Genomic DNA, 17,401 nt, shown 5'->3' with positions numbered 1-17,401 from the left:
ATTAACTCGATCGCCAATATATGATAACTATGCTCTATATAATATAAAGCGATAAATATATTCCGCGTGAATAAAATGATTCTATATAAATTCTAATAACACGTGTGATACAGGCATCGGCATGCTAACACAGTCAAACGTTATTAATTTTTGCACAATATTATCTAACGTTTCCAACGAAATTTATTAAATTAATCGCCGTAGCACTACATTCTCATAAATACTAATTAAAGTTCACGGAAATTTTTAGTCTCCTTTGTGCTCCGGAAGACTAATTAAATTATAATTAAGTGTTGTAAAAGTTTATAAAAACGCAGTTGCTTAAAGATTATTATGAAAAGGCGAAATATATATATAATAATAATTATTGTTAATTTTGCAAATCACAGATAAATAAACCAGATAGTAAAAATTCTCCCTTCCTCCCTCTCTCTCTCTCTCTCTCTCTCTCTCTCTCTCTCTCTCTCTCTCTCTGTCCAAACAAACCTCTAGTTAAGTTCAGTAGTCTTCATAGCGGCTAATTGCGAAAGCACGCGAATCATCGCGTTAAATTTATATCGGAAATGCGACTACGGTGCGTGTACATTCTTCCTCGTCGCTTCTGCCGCATTCCTCTCGCGACGTGGATAAATTTATCCTCCATTCTCGACCGCGACGTGTCGATCACAAGCCGCTCTCGATCGTCGTCGATCGGACGCACGTCACATTTCCCCGTTTTTTTTTTTTTTTCCTTTGTGCTTTCTCTCTCTTTCTCTCTCCGCAATCTCTCTTCTTTCCTTATTTTTATTTCTTCTATGTCGTTGTGCTCGACGTTTCCAGCGTACTCAATGGTTATCAATCGACATGCACATCGTTCATCTATTCCCGTCTCGTCTTCATTCAACTGAACTTTTGTGTAAACCCCTACCGATCGAATTTCGCTGATCGACGTCTCAAAATTTTCCTTTTTGTCTATAATTTTATGAAATAACTCTTCGCATTTACATTAATAGTTGACCCAGCTGATCAACGCGCTATTTATTTCATTATTAAATCGATTCGTGTTTATCAATATGATTAGTTCATTTCGTTCTTTCATCAATTTCCTTCTTCTTCTCGATATTCGGTCTTATCTCATGTGCGTAAAGTAATTTTGTGAAGCACTATATACTATCGGCTAGACGCGTGTGTTTTACAGCCGATAAACGGTTGGCCTCGTAAAGGTAACGCGATCGGAACGATTCATCGATCGGAGCACGATTCGATCTACGGAGGTGTGGATTTTCTTCTTCCTCTCATTTTCTTTGTTGATTATCCAACTATTACCGCGGGAATCTCCGTAGGTCGTGTTTCGCTCGTAAAAGCGCTCGTAAGGTATCGTCGTTCGACCTTTGCCGCGAGCGGGAAATATGATGAACACCGAAAATCTCCACTAGAGAGATATAAGTTGATGAGCAGGTTTCGTTATGACAAAAAATGTAAACGTAGTGGTTGTTTCGGGATTACAGCCGAGTATCCAATTTTCTCTGGTAGTCTCATCATCTCTTACGTTTCAAAATAATAAAATTTTATTCGAGGGACAGGATTAATTAATCGTTTAATATAGTCCTGTCGATAGACAATCCAAGTTTAAACGGCACTAGAATTATTGACGAATTATTTCTGGGCACGACTCCGGAATTATCACATTCTAATTTCCTTATCGCCGATCACACAATCTCACGAGATATTCGTCATCCAGAAAAGTTATATCGATATCGGAAAATCAATGACAGAAAAGTTATATCGATGCCAAATTTTTGATGATGAATCGCCAAGTCATATCCTGCCCAGACGATGCATTCCGAAATATCGAGATCGCGCACCTCGGCGATATTTTATGTCGATCGACGATCTCCCAAGGACCGATCGAGCGGAAATGCGGATCATCGCGTGACCTTCCGGTCGCGATTCTCGCTGTTGGTTTCTCGGACTCGAGAACGCTTTGGCAAGGTTCCGCGGCGCCTCGAAAATAGCAGAACACTTCTGCTTCTCTCTCCCTCTCGCACCGACCGATCGCGTTCCTCACGCGCGCGGAGTCCGATGTGCTGCCACGTTTCTCTTCTTTTGTGTACCGTGCATTTCACTGAGATCAAAGAGAGAGAAGGAGAGAGAAAGAGAGAGATAGATAAGGAGAGAGAGAGAGAGAGAGAAAGAGAAAAAAAAAAGGAGATGCGATTCCTGAAGGAGGAAACAAGAAACAATGGAGAAGAGAGAGATAGAAACAGAAGATGCGAACGAGCGCGATTCGAGGAAAGAGAAGAACCTGGACCAGCCGCAATATCTATCGAGTGTAATATCGCGTCGCCGCGGGACCGCTTTGCGCGAGAGACTGAGAGGCGCGCGCGACGCGGCTCACCCGGGTCGACGAAGAGCGGCAAGGGGGTGGGTGGCAAGTCGGAGGGAACGAGAATATCGCGAAGCCAGCGGGAGTGAGAGAGACAGAGTGTGTGTGTGTGTGAGAAAGAAAGAGATAGATATAGAGAGAGAGTGAGTGAGAAGAGTGATGTACAAGTTAGAGCGAGAAAGAGAGAAGATCATCTGTCGTCTCTTTCTCTCTAGTTCGATAGATGCAGAATCGTGATGAGAACGATAAAGATAGGAGAGATGCGATAACGGAAGAAGCGACGAGGGAGCGAAAACAAAGACATCGTCATTGCCAATAGATGTCAGAGAAAAGAGATGCGAGAAAAAGATGGAGATGGTCGGAAGGAGATGGCAAAGCGCGGGAAATAGTGACAAAGGATAGATATAGGCGATAACGTGAGGAAGATAAGAAAGAGAGAAGGAGAACGACAGAAGAACGTGTCGACCGAATGCACGCGTGCGCGTGTAATCCGTGCGGTGTACATCGGGGAACTCTGTTGGTCTAGAAAAGAACCGTGTTAGGTGAATTTTCGTTCCTCTGACAATTAGTTCGACGAAACGTTAATGCTTTATAGACATTATTCCTATTTGTTATACGAATTTGTTGAATTATGATACGAAAACTTGAATTGTTTTTCAATATAATAAAATGATACTAGTATTTTCTGATTTTTTTTCTTACTAAATAAGTTTTATTAGCTTGATGGAAAAATTTTAGAAAGGACGGGACGAGTATAATAATCAAATTATATGTAATCGATTATTTATAGAAATTCGAATGACTAATTAAAATTTTGCTAATAAATAATAAGAATATTTTTCAGAAAAGAGCAACTATGTAGTTTGTCGCAGAGAAATCTATATTTGCTTTGAATCTAAATTATCATCAAGCATTCAATCTAATTTCCTGTCACAATCATATTTTCCTCGCAACAAACAAAATTGACATAGTTTCTATGTAAAAGAAAAAAAGACAAAGTTTTTGTAGTCAAAGTAAATATCATTTCGTTTGCGAGTAAATTTTAATCTTATATACAAGTAAAAAAGATATGTATGTGTATGTGTGCTATCAATATTATATATATATATATATATATATATATATATATATATATATATATATATATATTTACAAAATTTCTCGACAAAAAAACGAAATCTTAAGATGTTTCGCCAAAATATCTCCTTAGATATCTAAGCAAAATATCTTTTTAATCACGAAAACGACGAAAGCGAAGTGACAAAACCTTCTCGTCCCACATTCGTGAATTACTAGTCCCGTGAATCAGTGCAGTCGACACGCGTGTGCGCGCGCACGTGTAGCCGAGTGCGAATGTTGTCTATGACCCATATAACACGCCCAACCGTAACTAGGTCGTGCACCCCTGTATTCCCTGGAATAATACTGGGTGTCTCGTTTGAAAAAAAAAATTCCAGATATCGATTCAAATATATTGTACAAAAAGTATAACGCATAAAATCACATCGGTTCATTTAATTGATATATATATATATATATATATATATATATATATATATATATCTGATTTTAACTGATATATATATCTGATAAGCAAAAAAATTTATGAATAATAATAATAATAACTAAATTGAAATAACATCAAATAAACCTAATATATATAAAAGTATAAAACATTAAACACTGGTAAAGAAAATATTAATATTGATAAGTAAAATTAAACATTCAAGGCTAACGAATCTCTCAAAATAGATCGATCGAGAAAACGATAATATTTTTTATGAGCAATGTTGAAACTGTCATATATCGATCATCATCGAGACTATAAGGGATATCAAATCAGATATAAAAGTCATATTGTCTTACGACGATTTTGTCAGAATTCATGGAGCGCGAGTAGGAGGCGCTTGGTTTACCAACGATGACATTCGGTTTCCCCGCACAAATATTTTCCCCCCCGCGACCCTAAAACTCCTCTGTGTTATATAAATCGATCGTAGACGAGACCGACAGCGCGTTAGATGACGCGAGAAGGAAGAAAAGAGAGAGATAAAGGAAGGGAAGTCGACGTGATTTTCCCTCCCGTCGCAGGAAGCAAAGTCCGTAATTAATTAGATATCGGATAATTCTACTGTGACAAATATTAACCGATAACGACAACCGATACCGAGATATTCTCTGAAATTCTAAGTCTACCAAATGCAACACTTTCAATCAAATAGAGATCTGGAGAATTTTAGAATGACAACAGATCCTTCTGAACGAGTTTGAATTAAGTTTTCTTAAAAAAAAAAAAAAAAAAAAAACATCGATGTTATTATCGTTCGTCGCAAGTGTTGCAATTTTTATTAAATATCTTTTTAAATAATTATCGCACTAATTTTTCTTAAATTAAAGTCACATATTTGATATCAAATAAAGAATCAATTTTGTTATCCGTGTTTGTTTCCCTGTATTTCACTTCGCGGAACACGTTTTGTATTTAATCATTTATAATTCAGTAATTCGATTATGTTTTTATTCAGGAAATGTGTCAAATCCTAAATCCGAGAAATCAATATAATAATTAATATATATTATATGTGGCAAAAATTAAGTGGCAGAGAAATTACATATAGAATTTTCCTCATTGTGTTATATACGTACTACTATACATATTTACTATCATAAACATCGCGATATTAATCACAGTATGAATATCGCATCAAGTACATTCTCTTGAACTCGTAAGTCTCCACGGTGTGGTGGATTTGCCGCTTCGCCGGTCGGTGGCACCTAATTCCGAGGTCTAACCCAATTTCCGCCGTAGGGATGACCTATAGGGAGGGATTCACGTCCAGGAAACAGACAAAGTAGGTAGGTAGGTGCACCTAGTAGGATATTCCGCAAGGGACGGGATGTATTCGCGAAATGGGATGAAGAGAGTGAGAGGACGAGAGGCCGCCTTACCAGGCAGAGGGGAAAGGGATGCTCCGTTCAGTTTTAACGATACCAGTGCCAGTCCGATGCACCCCTTGTCGCCATGGAAACGACCTACTCTCCCCGGACGGACGCGCGTCGGCCACCCTCGCGCAAGAGTTAAACATTCGAATAAGGATATCCGCTCGGGCGCTCTTTGAAGTCCTCGCGCCCCCTACTGCCTTTTCCTCCCTCTTTTCCCAGCATCTGTTGTCCCCCTGCGCAACCAACTGTTCTGTGACTCCGACGGTTATCTGGACCAACTCTGTGTTTAAAGCCGGCAACCACTTACGGATAAATGTACCTGACACTCGTGACTGGCTGTGTCGTGAAATGAAACCTAACGAGTTACCGATGCAGTAAAAAAGTTCATTGTGTCCGCTCTTTGCTTTTTATATATTTCGGAATTTTCTCGCAGTTTGTTATTCTCGTTTTTCCGCTCTTTTGAAATTTCATACTTAGAATGTAAATTGTAGAGTACATTTTAAAAGCAGCGAGACGCGAGTAACACATCGCTGCATCCGTTTAAAATTGGTACAGTTACTATATTTTGCCACAGTCATTCATAGCGACGGCTGTGTATGTGCCGGCATTGGCTGTCTAAAGATTATGTACCAAGTGTATTAAGAATGTATCGGATGTTGTCACGAGACGAGGGGAACGGTCTGTCTTCGTTCCAATTTGCTAGCATGTGCGCGCGTTGAAATGACTTGAAATGAGAAAGACAAAGAGAGAAAAAAGATAAAATGAAGTGTTAAAGATTCTAATGAGATCGTGACGGCCGGTAAAATATACTTTGATTCACGATTGTCCAATTAGTGCGCCACGCACTGCCAAGTAATTCTATTCATGACACGTTCTCTGTGTAATGTATATACACATATTGTATATATATATATATATATATATATATATATATATATATATATATATATATATATATATATATCCGTACTCGAAAATCCGAAAATCCAGAACATTTTTAAGTTATATCATTCAATAAAATCTCTTCGGAGAGAAAATGACTCACGTGTAAGTTTGCAAAATATTTATCCATGAAATTGTTTTTCGTGACAGAAACAGCGATTCTAATCAATTTTATTCGGGTCACCCGTTATAGCGGTCGACCTGGGTACCGACCTGGGTTGCTGAACTCCATGACCCATATGTCGGCAAATAGGTCAGAAAATAAACGACGAAGACGAACGTGGCTCGTTCTTCGCGACCGAAATAGTTTTTGTAGGAATTTGTTTTATTGGTTTTATGGGAAACTTCATATTTCTTATCTAATATCGTAGATAATCCATAGACAGGCCCTCCTAATGTTAATATAATGATTTTGACATTTTCATCAGTTGGCTCAGTATTTCGCCGGAAATTAAATCAATAACATATAAAATAGAAATAAGTTTAGTATTCAATTGTGAGGATGGAAAAACTATTCGTTATGTCGAAATGTTATAGAATACGGCTTTTCACAAAGAATCTCGTGACTTCTGTAACGCGATCAATAAACAAACGCATCTATCACTTGATTTTCTATTGTAAAAAAAAAAAATTATAACGACTCTCTCTCTCTCTTTCTTTTTTTAACTATGCTTTATTCCGAAGAAATGTGAGATTTAAAATAAAATTCAAACAAGTGTCGAACAGAAATATATTAGCGTTTTCTCTTGCTCGACAATTTTTCGCTGCAAAGTAGAGATAAGAGTTTTTTAAACTATGTAACGCACACATATATAGTTCCATTAAAATCATGCGTATGTGGCTTTTCTCGCAAAAATAATTTATATGTAAAATGCAAACGTTATATATATATATATACACATATATACCATTAGTTATTCCTTTATTATTTAGAAGCCAGAAAATAAAGGCGCATTATGAAATTGCTTACATTATTTATATTTATACACTTACGTATACAATCACATTGTATTAATATAGTTTCTACTGAGAAACTGGATTATTATTATTACTATTTTTGTTATTATTTATTTTATAACCTTCTCGCTCTTATAAGACTCTGCGGAAAAGCATTGACAAAAGAAAATCAGTCTACCAGTTTATTTTAAGTTTGCAAAATCCTGCGTTAGAAGCGGCTCTAACTCTTTTGAGAAGTTCTAACGTTCTTTGGCATTCAGGACCGTGAAATGAAGCGAGCGGTTCGCTTGCACCTTCCGCGCGTCGACCGCTATTTATAATGAAAATATTTTCGCGATCATCGTCGAGCTCCGATACCGACCATCACTGCCTACATATCTATCGACGGATACACGTCTCGGCGCGTTTTTAGCGCGCCTACGAGCCTCGATCTCTCGTCGATGTGACGTCTTTTTCTCTCCCCTTCTTTTTCTCGCCCTCCTGCTTCGTGCACGACAGCTTCTTTCACGGCGCGATCGTTCTTTCTACACAAGTGATATTAAAAAATAAAATTATACTGAGAACATCGAAACTACAATCAAACGGGCTAGATCCCTTTGTATACGCGAATCTTGTTGTTATTTTTAGATTCTCCAATTAAGAGTTTAGTCATTGCAATCGCACCGATGATAATAGCGCGCTCGTAAAAATTATCGGTTATCGTAAAAATAAGCGAGGAATAGAGTACGTGAATATATACCTTCATCGATGGGCACACAACCTTCTGACGTCTTTACTCCCCTCTTTCCTTTTCCCGTCCCTTCATAGAATAATTATTAACTAGATAGTATAATTAACACTCTTCTCTCTTTTGTCGCTCCTTACTTCACGGATTTTCGTAATTAACATTTTTTCATTAATTCTAGATAATCGAAGACCGTATATTTACGCTTATTTATACTTGTTAAAAATAAATAGCACGATCGTCGATTACTATATTTTTATTGTCCTCAGAGCGAGAGAACAATTCGATTTTAGTCAAATGGAACCCGTAGATTCGATTCGGTGTACTACCTTTGCAAAGAGAATTTCATCGGAAGAAATTCGTGCAATTCGGCTGCAGGGAAAAAAATGCTCAAAGAGGCGATGTGTTGTGTGCGGCGTAAAACGTAACTTCACGGACGATCGCTCGGGAAGAATGCACCGAAATTGGAAGCATACGCGAAAAGGCGCGTAGTTTCGCCGGACGTGCGGATCAATACCGGAGCCACATGTCGCTTCATTCCCCGACTGACAAGTTGCATTTTGCTGTCATCCCATGAGATCCAGTGTTGACAGGTTTTCGCGCATTCAGAATCCATTAAATTTCGCGAATGTGAAATCGCGTGTCGCGCGAGAATTTTGCAAATGGAACCTTTTCAAACTTTAGTAGGATTGCTCTAAAACTAAATGGTTTCAATGATTAATAAAATGATACAAGAAAATGATTAAATCGTATTTTGTAAAGTTTCAGATTGTGCTAACTATTTAAAGGCAATGATCGAATGTTAGAGACGTGTGTGCGCATCAACTGTTTTACACGAAAATCCATTACAAATTGACAAAGTAACCAATATATGTATTCGAATTGATTCCTCTTCGCAGAATTATTGTATCATTCAGGGCTTAAATTTATTAACGCGGAAATTGAATGCTTTGAAAACCGACACAAATTAAAGCTGACGTCTGACACTGAGATGTATCTACGCGATCTTCCGCAGAATACTCAATAAATTAAAATGTGTTGGAAAGATGTTTCGAGAAAATATAAAATGAAAAAATAAAAAATAATTCAAGGATAAAAAATTCAATTCGCAAAATCATTCATGTTAGTTAAACACTATAACCAAATATTGCTATAGAATACTTTCTAATAACAATATTCCCTTTTACATTTTTTTTTTCTAAAACTCGCTAATAAATAAAACTAATTATAAGAGATATAAAACAACCGAAATAATTTTACAATTGGACTACTATCACATTTCTGTAAAGAAATAATCGATCACCAATCTCTTTGTAAATTGCTTAAAAATTGACAAACGTTGGCTTATATTTTGGATAAGAGGAATGATCATTCTCTTGGCTCGCATTCAAATTTACGTCAAGACGATCTCTGACGCCAGCATCAATGAAAGAAGAAACAGGCTGTACGCAGAGAGAATCTCCAACAGTTATATCTCTCTGTAGGCTTGACCAAAAATACCAACCGTGAATTAACGTCAAAATGAATTTCGCAATTTCTTGGCAGTGTAAGAAATACGATTCTCGCCATAATAAGCGTAATTTTGATACGAAGACGATAACTATATAATTATTAAAACTCTTTCACGATATTTACAAAATAATATTTTTTTTAATTTCCTTCTTTATTTCTATTTATTTTTGGAACTCATTTCTTTTTGTTTATCTTTTATTAACAAATTAATTCACTGAAATATTTATTGCAGACGATTATGATAAATAATTGAATTTAAGATTTTATAATCCGTCAAAGAATCCAAAATATTTGAAAAATTGTTTGTTCTTGATTAATTAAAGAAGTAAACACACTGTGTTATGTGAATTATTGGATGTCGACAAACGTCGGCAAACGTTTTTGCCAACGATCGTCGTAATTTTTAATGAGAAAACTTATCAAACTTTAGTATTCACGAAGTTTGTGTCCGTTAGCGATGCTTGCACTCAAGTACAATCCAAGTAGCTAGAAAAACGTAGACTTCGCATCTTTGCATTATTTAAATATCATACCGCTTTTCGTATTGACTGGAACTATACATCAACACGAGAAAGTATAGACAAGAATTGAACATATAGACATCATGAAGATAAAGATCATTTCATAATCGCAAGAATTTAAAAAAATTATTAATCAGATCTTCCGAGATGAAGAATACATTCTTGTACAAAAGTTTCTGATATTAATTGTATATAATATCGCAGTGACAATCTTTATTCAATACAGATTTTTTATCAGAAAAAATAAAGTGATAAATATCGTTGTGAAAAATTCTTTAGGTATAAGGCATATACATATGTATCTCAGAAAAATAAAACGTGATAAGTGAACGATAGCAAGAGCTGCGTTTAGTTCGTCGTTTTCCCTCGCAATTTCATTTCAAAGATAAGTTGAAGATAAGTCGATTATCTTCTAAAATATTCACAATGCATGCGAAAGAACATGCCGCGGTCATTGCATTCTTATATTCCGAGAGCAAAGACACCGGAACAAAACCATTATTTCACGAGTAAAGTTCTTGTAAGTTCCGCAAGTGAACAATCACTAGTGTGACTCCTCATTAAATACGGTACTATAAGAAAATGATCAAAAGAATGTATGATAAATACAATGAATACAATAAATAAAATATTTTTTAAAGCCGTGAAGCGAGTTAATCATTAATCATAAATTAATTGTCATAAAATATCATTTCACTGTTTGATTAAAATAAAATATTTTATAATTTAAAATGCTTTCAAAACTCAACGGATGCGATTTTTTGGAATTTTATGTTTCGCCGCATTAGGACGAAACCGTGGAATTTACAATTTACATCTATTGACGTGATACGTATATTTCTTACAGCTGATTAAAAGTTTGCTCTCTGTAAGCATGCACGCGATAATAAATGCAAATGCGAATTCACGTGCACGCGATACAGTCAGCGCGCGAATCGATCTTCTTGATACTCTCTGCATGTTAACAAGATATTTCGAGAAAAACAAATTTGGAATAAATCTCAAATGTTCTGAAAAATTGCGAAAGAGTCACAAATGATTCTAGGACATTGTGTAAAATACATATGTGTAAAACATCGTCGCTCTTTTCGCTCTCAATTCCCCAGGTTAGTAGCATTTCACGGATGAAATACGACGAACTATCGGCCTGGTTTTTTTTATCTGCAACATCGCGTCCATGTTACGAAAATATGATATAATTTAACTATTTTGCCTGCTAGATGCAAGTTTGAAAAACGCGAAATTTATTAGAAGTCCTGTGCTATCCTGTGCTATATGTATAATTGTTAAATATATCATGTATTGATCGCGAATAATATACATATATTTTTGCTAAAATTTAATTAGAGAAAAATAGATATTTCTATATAAAGATCTAGAAAACTCGAAAATAGGGAAAGCTCGAATGCATAAAATCGAGGGAAAATATTTTAAAGTCGCTAATTATATAAAACATTAATAAATAATGAACAAACGAGATATATCTTTAATACAGTGAATATATTTAACAATGACGTGTCAAAAGTAATATACCATAGGTCATGCTGCTTGAAATGTCAGCGCATTACTTTTGTTGTTACATTGCGCAGGCAACTGATGTAATTTGACTCTCAACGGATGACTCAGAGTTTGTATCCAGGGAAAGCATGATGTTGCCCGATACGCGTTCTACGGATTATTATGTGCGTATATCGGTTCACATAAATAATAGCTGAAGTATCGACAGCAAAACTAAAAGTTAGTCAATCTTATCGAGCATACGCACAATTATCGTATTGCGACTTATGCATAATCGAAATACAGGCATCGAAAAACAGATGCACTATTATCAATATACGACTGATTGAAACGTTCTGGAATTTATTGTATTTTTTTCCTAAAGCTTCCTTGACAAATTTCGACTTAATACTTCTATAAAAGTTTAAAAAAATCATTATCTGTTACTTCCTTCCTTTTTTCAATTGTAAATTTTAATTATCCTTTTTTTTTTAAATTAGAATTAAATGTTTGATTAAATAGGTAATCTTCAAATAAATTATGATACATAAGATCAAAAGATTTATAATGTATATAATATATATATATATAATATATTGTAACAATATATTATATATAAGTATAATCTCTTAGATCCTCCAGGTTGTCATTCCGTGTGTACTTATTCATGTAATGACTGATAAATTATATCCGCCACGCGACGGAACTTTCGCAAAAAAGGGAGGAGGGAGGGAAAACCGAGAAGCCCAATGGTCTAAATCGCTCTGTCCCGTAGTAAAACGAGATATCCCGTGAGATATCGTAATGGCAGGCAAATTATCAGATATTGCCAACTGGCGACTAGCAAACTTGACCTTCACCTCGGCCGAGTACCTTCGATCGAATCCGCAGGGCGGGAATTCCCTTGAAGGAAGGTTATCGAGTGCCAGCGCTTACGGGACACGCGTTCTCTCACGTGTCACACGTGCCAGCGACTCACGAGGAAGAGCAAGGAGAGGAGGAGAAGCACAGAGACAGTGGTGGAATCGCGTGTGTCCCAAAAAATCGGCGCTTCCCCGACCCACCGAAATCTATAATTCGTCTCTGACGCAGCCGCGCACCCGGATCGATCCGACCGCGATTCGGCGAATCGCGCGTGTGAGTCATCTTGCCTTGTTGCCTTCAGTCATGACCTTGGAGAATAAAGACATTGGCCACGCGCAGATTATCGATATAATCCTTACGAACGGCAAACGAAGAGCGATAGGCGATCCCTGTATTCGTCGAAATTTCGTTGATTGTTTTTGATTGCGAATCACGCGAATCCGGAGTTACAAAATATAACAGTCGCCCACGTTGTAATAAATTATGCGAAACAACTCATCGGAATATCGATAATTCGTGATTGATTAACTTAAAACGCGAGGGAAGAGTCGGCTTTTAATAATACTTAAATTCATAATTTTGCGTCACTTTGCTCCGATGTTTTTCCCTATCCTATATATATATATATACCTTCTAGCACGATCGTATCACGTTATTGGATCCTCACTTTGCACGAAAACGTGTTTGTCACTTACACAAAGCCGTGAGTCAAAAATAGAAGACGAATTACACTTGTTGACATAAACGAAGTTGTTTTAGCTGCAAGCCATAGATATTATACGAATGGTTAGTGACTTGTATAAGCATAGATATGTACTGTTAAATACCATGATGTGCCAAACAGAAATAGCATCACATATATAACAGCACTTCCTAAAATATGTCGCGTTGAAGAATTATGACAAGGAAACTTAAAATAAATAACTGTCACTTAAATTTATTACATATAAGCAGGATAAACAAATCTGCTGATTCATTATATAGTTACAAAACTGCGGTTTCTACTGTATCTCCGCGTACAAAAAACAAATTTAATTCACAAATATGTATTTTTAGCATAAAAATTTATTAAATCTATCAATATCAATTATATATATATATATATATATATATATATATATATATATATATATATATCAATATTGAATTTAATAGAACAATATTTATATTCTCAAAGAAGATAAATCAAAAGCTACTTCGACGATGTAGTAAGAATCTTTTCCCGAGGAAAATCTCGCTCAGGTATTCTTCAGAGAGGAATTTTGTTCAGAGAATGAATTAGAAATGATACGTGTCTGATTAAGCTTGCTCGCTACCACTACTCGAGTAGGGTCAACGCGTGTATGACCAGAACGCACTCGCATCACTCACGGCCGTCTGATTTCACGTTGAGTCACGCCACTTCCTCGCAGTGACTATAATGCCACGTGTACGCGGAATGACAAATTGTGGAGGATCCACGGAATTCTTAGGGGCGGAAATAGCGAAACAGATGCGTTTAGACCGCAGAGTCGGCCAAAAAACGGACGGCAAGATTGGTTTCGCGTGAACGGCTAAAACTATCGATTGCTGATATGCTAAAAAAAGAAATCTCACTGCCACTGGTCACGCCACGCAGCGATAATTTGTTAGACGGAAGATGTGTTATAGCGGGTGTTAGCAAAACAGTCAGGCGAGGTGAAAGTCGATGAGAAGCTGGCAAGGCCGAGTAAAACGCTTTTCCTCTTTCAAGGATCCCAAAATTGCCTGCTCGTCTTATTAGCCAGATTTGTTAGAGTTAAAAAAAGGATATAATCGCATATCGTGATGCATTTCCGTTTTAACACGAAACGGCGGGCGAAAGATCGTATAAATACCGCACGCATCGAGTTTGGCACGCGATATGCTCGACGAAAAGCCTTGTCCATGCGAAGAGAGATAAAACAGCCCTACAGGACTCTCAAAAATAAACTTACACCACATGCAGCCTTGATTTTCGCGCACGCGACGTATATTTGCGAGGCCGGCATATATAACGTTTACAGGACAATTTACCAACTCGGCGAAAGTCCGCGATTTATGCCCGAGATTGTGCGTTTCGTTCGACAATGTTCGTATATTTTATACGCACGTACGACATTGATCATGAAGATAATACGCATCCTCTACATCAGCGTTTAGCAGATATAAAATCGTCGAATGTTCTTTCCGTTCTAAATAGTTTGTGCGATATTCAAGATCAATTTTTTCTCGACAAAAATAATTCTCGGAATAATTCGGAATAATAACGATTGAGAATAAGATATCTGTAGTAAAATATATATTGCCTTGAGAGGAAAACAATAGACGACAAAATATATATCCTTGAAATAATGTATATACTCTATAATTTTATATAATACTGTATATATACTCTCTATATTTTTATTAGAGAAAGAGAGGGAATAGATAACATCTTTAAAATGAAATCAAGGACCTACCTATCTCATATTGCGAAATTTTTACATTGAAAAAAATTATAATCGAAATTACTAAACGTACTTTTTGTAAGCGCAACATCCTTAAACATTCTCAATTCTTTATTCAATGCTAGATATTATTATGTACCACGTATGATTTCGAGCTAAATTTTCCCAATCATATCTAAAATTTCTCTTTTTTTGCGACATTCTGATATGATTGACACTAGGGTCAAACAGTCCTATCTGGCGCTAAACACGTGTTGAAAATACGGATCTGAGCCGAGGGACCGCACCCCCGAGATTCGGGTGGCTCACTCTCTCTTCTCCTCTCCTAACCCTTTTCCGGAAGCCTAGCAACGCTGCACCTTCTGCGCACCTGCAAGAGCAGCACTTTCTCGGTAGGGAGACCGTGTTCTACCTCCCGCATGTCTATGGCTGTGATACGTGACGTCCGAGAGAGGGAGAGAGAGAGAGAGAGAGAGAGAGAGAGAGTGAGGAGTAGGAGTCGTCGAAGGGTTGGTGGGGTAAAGCCATAAAAGTAGGGCAGTAGTGCGGTAAAGCAATCAATAGAGGTTGGATCATGGTAGGGTAGATGAAGAGAGGGGGAGTATATAAGAGCGGCGTGCAAATTTGGTGACGCGCGTGGATAGCGAGGGAGGGTGGGAGAGGGCGAAACAGAGAAAAAAATCCTTCCTCGATGAATTCATTAATTTGTACATGGAAATCTTTGCAAACGAGCAAAATTTAGAATTATTAATTAGTAACACAATTAACGACCTCTTCTCATTAATATCACGTTTCTGACGTACATTTTGAGTTTATAACAAATTGATATGAAACGATTGTTAAAGATAAAGAGAGTCAACAAGATTCAACCTCAATTAAGATACGAGATATTAGATCTAAAATCTGAAATTGATTGTCACGCTACGAAATAATATATATGGAATGTCGGAATTCCATTTACGGATTCAATACATTTTCAAAGTTCTCACGTGCATATACGAGCAGTTGTTTGAGCATAATTGAGCATAATCCGCGTAATTAAAAAAAGCAAAATCTTGTCACGTTGATGAATGTAGTGTATGGGTCTGATATTTAATCGTGAATTCGATCAAACGAAGGAATATACATTTATATTTTATACTTCTTTTAACTTCACGTGAACTGCCAATGTATATCAACACAACAATTCTCTTCTTGGAACGAATACAATTTTTACAACTTATTCTATCAATGCTTTTGAAATGTTCGAAATTAATTAGATCTTTTCGCTCCTTTCACGTAAAAATTTCGCCTTTACATTTTGCGTTTCTCACACTAATATAGCAAAAAAAAAATATCTATTATATTTTTCGTTTCACAAACAATCAGATGTGTGAAAAAACGTGGGAAAACGCAGACGGAGCCAATGCCTTTGTTTCGAGGACCAGCTCCGAAAAGATTTCGCTTGGCGCCGAAAAAAAAAAATTGGTCGAGCTAGACAGATGATTCGCACTCGTCCCGCTCGCCTCGTCGCGTCACGCGTCACTCGTGTGAGTGTGTACACGCGAGCCGCGTGCGTATGTACTTCTTGTATATACACCTGTCGTGGTCGACATAACGACGACGAGGACGATGTGTAAGCGCATGAAACAACTCGCGCAATTATAAAACGTCTCGCACAACATCGGAGAGAGGTTATGATGCACCTGCCGATATCGTGGCGCGACACGACGAAACCGCGGAACGTCCTTTTCGGAGGTTTCGTCCGTCAAAGTTGAACGAAATCGGCAGGTAAGAATCGTCGGAGAGAGAAAGAGAAAAAGAGAGAGAGAGAGAGAGAGAGAGAAAGAGAGAGAGAGAGAGAGACACCTAGTGGTGCATGCAAAACAATTTCCCAGCACTAGAGCAAAGTGTTTCTCGGGGACGATGGCGAGAAAAGGAAAACACGTATAAAATTATGCGATCGCACGACGCCAGACTATCGTCCCGTTTCTCACTTTTCCTCGATAACGCTATCACTTTGATTACGTATGCTCGTTAATGTACTCACCTAACTCGTAGTACACCCACACCACAACTTCACCATTTCTACAATTTTCATCGGACTCGGCCGCGCGTATTGTTGTCCTGTGCTTTTTTTGAAACCGCTAAGTTGACTGCTAACGCTATCTGTCGGCGGTTGAACGAAGAATCCTTGAGAAAGTCACTAAACACTAGATGCTCCGAAATGTCTCTAGAGTCTAGAAGAAAAATAGCGCGCTAAATGTTTTTAATTTGAAACCACTTTTGCAGATAGATATAGACCAGAGTTCATTAATAGCATATTTGATACCCGGGATTATCAGATTGTTTTCGGTTATAATTTAGTCTATTTATATGCGTGACTGAAAACTCTGATAATATGGCATTTGTGAGTCTGATATTACATTCGGCAAAAAGTTTATTAAATATGTATAGAAATTAAATATATATAAAAATGTCCAAAAATTCTTCCTTCGACAAATAATTGATAAATATGTCCGATAAACTTTGGTTCTGTCAATATAATGTAGCGTAATTATTTAATATGCACACAAGATTAAACACAAGAAAGGAGAGAGCGATTCAAAGAATAATTAACAATTCATGCAATATTAATAAATAAAAATGT

The 17,401-nt window shown here is 36.9% G+C and overlaps 1 protein-coding gene across 7 annotated transcripts in view; it reads right to left on the bottom strand.

Moving 5' to 3' along the window:
- The window catches only part of LOC140665776 (uncharacterized), a 30,757-nt gene extending 13,793 nt beyond the window's left edge, over positions 1-16,964 (bottom strand). For 2 of the 7 annotated variants that reach the window (XR_012046654.1, XM_072892304.1), the window contains exon 1: positions 487-2,410. The gene's annotated coding sequence lies outside the window, so the exon portion shown is untranslated. Of the gene's footprint in view, positions 1-486; positions 2,411-12,955; positions 13,338-16,801 lie in introns of those variants that run through there. The other 5 variants (XM_072892306.1, XM_072892308.1, XM_072892302.1 and 2 more) reach the window with 5 other exon arrangements.
- Between the last annotated feature and the right edge of the window lie 437 nt (positions 16,965-17,401).

This window comes from Anoplolepis gracilipes, chromosome 5, assembly GCF_047496725.1.
Source record: "Anoplolepis gracilipes chromosome 5, ASM4749672v1, whole genome shotgun sequence".
In the NCBI taxonomy this organism is placed as follows: domain Eukaryota; kingdom Metazoa; phylum Arthropoda; class Insecta; order Hymenoptera; family Formicidae; genus Anoplolepis; species Anoplolepis gracilipes.
Note: the sequence above shows the minus strand (reverse complement) of the source record. Positions and strands in the feature narration are given on the sequence as shown.